The sequence below is a fragment of the Opisthorchis viverrini genome (genome assembly GCF_000715545.1).
Source record: "Opisthorchis viverrini unplaced genomic scaffold opera_v5_55, whole genome shotgun sequence".
Classification (NCBI taxonomy): Eukaryota; Metazoa; Platyhelminthes; class Trematoda; order Opisthorchiida; family Opisthorchiidae; genus Opisthorchis; species Opisthorchis viverrini.
The window spans coordinates 2,044,782-2,048,209 of record NW_008751709.1 but is presented as its reverse complement, the minus strand read 5'-3'; positions in this window follow the sequence as shown (position 1 = coordinate 2,048,209).

Below are 3,428 nucleotides of genomic sequence, written 5' to 3'. Positions count from 1 at the left end.
TGCAAACAAGATTCCATTATGTTCGAGCGGAGCCTGCATGATAAATCTCATATCGCTCACTGTATGACGAGTTACACTCACTATGGAGCATTTTGGAATTCTCTGAAGATATTTTCTGGAGGTGGCAATGCGACATTTGTTGGATACAAATAGTCGTCATAGCTCTCCTTAAGCGGGGACATCCGGGGTAGATTTATTCATTGAGAGATTGACCGTTTCTGGGGCTTTCACACTTGGTTTTATTCAATGGAATGTCAAACCTCTTATCCAAATGGATAACGTGATTCTGTGCATGCACATGGTAAAAAAAATTGATGAGTGCCATGTATCCATTTCCATCCTTCAAAGCAGGCACACCAAAGTTCAGTCGGAACAATATCAAATAGAAAGGTATTAACTGAATGATAACTACATTCTGATTCACTTTTGGGCACATAGGATGGGTTCTGGTAGATCCGGATGTTAGACGAATTTACCAGAATCATCTAGATTCTCTTCCAAATGCCCCACCATCAGATGTAGACTCATACTGGGACGAGATTGCCACCTCTTTGCATAGTGCTGGGAATTTCGCCCATGGCACGGCACCACCAGGCTTAGTTGTTGGTCCGTTCGCCGAGCTTGGCAGTTGGATTGCAAACGTTTCATCACCAATCGAGGTGATATCGTCAGTGCAGGGTTTAGTGACGATGTCACCTCGATTGGTGATGAAACGCTTGCAATCCAACTGCCAAGCTCGGCGAACAGACCAACAACCAAACAGCGCACCCGAGCTACCTACATTCCACAACATTGCTAACCACCAGGCTTACTCAAGCAGAATGTACGAGGGAACTTATCAGAGTGCGACGACTGGACTGGAGCGTCATCCAACCCGATGAAATTGTCTACGAAACACAAATAAGAGGTTACCTTAGTCATGAAGACGAATGAATCAAAAATGCACACTTGCGTTTCTCTTGTTTGTCGCCTAATTCTTCTGTCTTTTACCAAGCGTCAAATACAAGTATTACCAAACACGGTAAAATAATGAATGCTTTGGACACGCTTGTGTTATTGTTGCACAACGTTCACTTATGCAGTTTTTCTTCTATCAATGTAATTTTTGGTCTACTTGTTGTAACCGAGTACTTACGACTCAAAGCTTGTCTCCCAAGAGGGAGACTTTTCAAGACAATCGTGCCTCTTCGTGGAGTATGCACTCTGCATGCGTTGTGTAGGAGCTCTTGTCTATGGATTTCTAGGCTACTTCAAACTTCGAGTACTCTTATCCAAAGGCGGTTGGTGTTGTTTGGATGCTGTCGCAACTCAGGTCCGTAGAAATGCATGCAGTAGCTCCCAACGTTAGTTTCTAGTCACATTGTCAGCCAGTGACTTTACCTTCGTCCTGACAGAGGTTTAAAGTTCTCACGCTACTTATGAGTAGGTATGTGCTTTGCTAATTTAGACTAGTCTGGTTGCGCTGTTTGAACTACCTTAACCGGTTCGCTGGGGTTGGTCGTGTGATGTCAGCCAATTGTCAGCGCACAGCAGTTCTCGAATTTTCGGCAGTAGGTTCAATTTTATTATCTAACGGATTGTCCTGTTGTGCGTCCTTGTGCGCTACCTCACAGAAACATGAGAAAGAATGTACCAACACTCCTTTTGCCCGGACGGACACACGGTTCCAGATTACGAACGAAGAGTTCCACCGCTTCGGTTTGACGGTCATTATAAGGGATTTTTCCCGCGCATTCCAATGAAAAATCGTTTCTTGTGTACTCTGTCGATGACATTGGATACAGTAGCCATCAGTCACACATTTTGAGAACCGTGGTAGATACTGACACAGATCAATCTAAAAAGATTGTGCCGATAGCTAGGCCCATCAGAACGGACCTCCATGTGGATGTAATTTTTGACCTAGTATGTCGCATCCCACAGTCTGTGTGGACTGTTGATTTGCTGTAGGCGTCTGGACTTTTACTGCCGCCGATGACGTTTGGAGTAATAACTACCCTAGTTTCCACTGGCAACTAAAACTCCCGTTATTTCCTACTCTCACGATGCACACTTTATCTTTGATGAGGAAACCGTCCTCCGATTCGCGCTTTTTGAAACATATCGTACAACTCGCGTTAAAATTAATTGGGGGGGGGGTATTTTGACGGAACGACTATGTCGGTATTTCGCGTGATTTTTCACCACCTCTTCGATGACGCAGGTGTTGCAGCTCATTGAGCCTCAAACCGGCGCAATTATTTCTGGATTACCCCAATGATGTCATCATGCTGTTGCACCGCATGTTACTATTTGGAGGCGGTTAACACCACATTCCACCTTTGTGCCCTGTACTGCTTCACTGGTGTACGCCAGCCAGGAATGTATGGTGAAGCAAAATCTAAAGGTACTCTAAAAATACATTTGAAAGACCGTAAATTCCCTGTGAGTACTCGATACAAGGCAAGTGGCCGTAAGGGGCGTATGCTTTCCTCACACAATAATCGATTATTGATGGTGGAAGCCAGTTTCGTTCGTTTATTTGAGGACCGGCTGCATTGGCACGTTTCCCTGAGTTTGGTTTGTCGTTATCCAAACGTAGGTATGATATGTCTTCCACAGGGAGCTCGTTGTATGTTTCTAGAAATTGTGACATCTTGTAAAGGGAAACACTCGACATTCGGGTACCAATTCAATCTACATGCAACCAATTGAAGAGCTTCTATACTAATGGTTATCAGCTAACATTGTTGCTTGGAATCAGATATAAGTACCTGTTCAATTCTCATCTTCCCGTAATCGTAATCACAGTAAACTAACCAGGACTGCAGTTAGTGGTAATTTCTCATCTCCGATTGATGCGAAGACTAGCTTTAAACTGTGAGATTGTGAATGCTTGTGACAATGCTGCGTCACTCCAGCGGAAACCTGATTCACAGTGTTCTCCCTACTTGCAGCAATTCACGCTACTTTGATCGTGTGCTCACAAGTTTCTCTCTCTCTTTGCCTTTTCATGGTACGGTTAACTTTCCAAAACCTCCATATTCCTTTTTCAGATCTAGATAGAAATTTATCGCCCATCATGGTGCGCTGCATTGTGTTGTTGGATAGCACTCATTTCTCTAATCTAAATAATTATGCCTCGTGGTTCGGCATACGCTTCACATCTGCAAAGTGTAAAATGCTACTGCAAGTCTGGGTGGGCTCGAACCCTAGCCTCGTGCTTGCGAATGAACCGATTGAGGTAGTAGATAAATTTGTTTACCTGGGCAGCTGTATCGGTCCCGGTGGTTTCACGAAAGAGGACATTTCCATCCAGATTGGGAAGGCCAGAGCAGCTTTTGCGAACCTACGTCACCTGTGGCGTAGGCGTGACATCAGCTTCTCTGTCAAGGGTCGAGTTTACAATGCTGCGGTGCGCTCCATATTACTATATGGATCAGAAACCT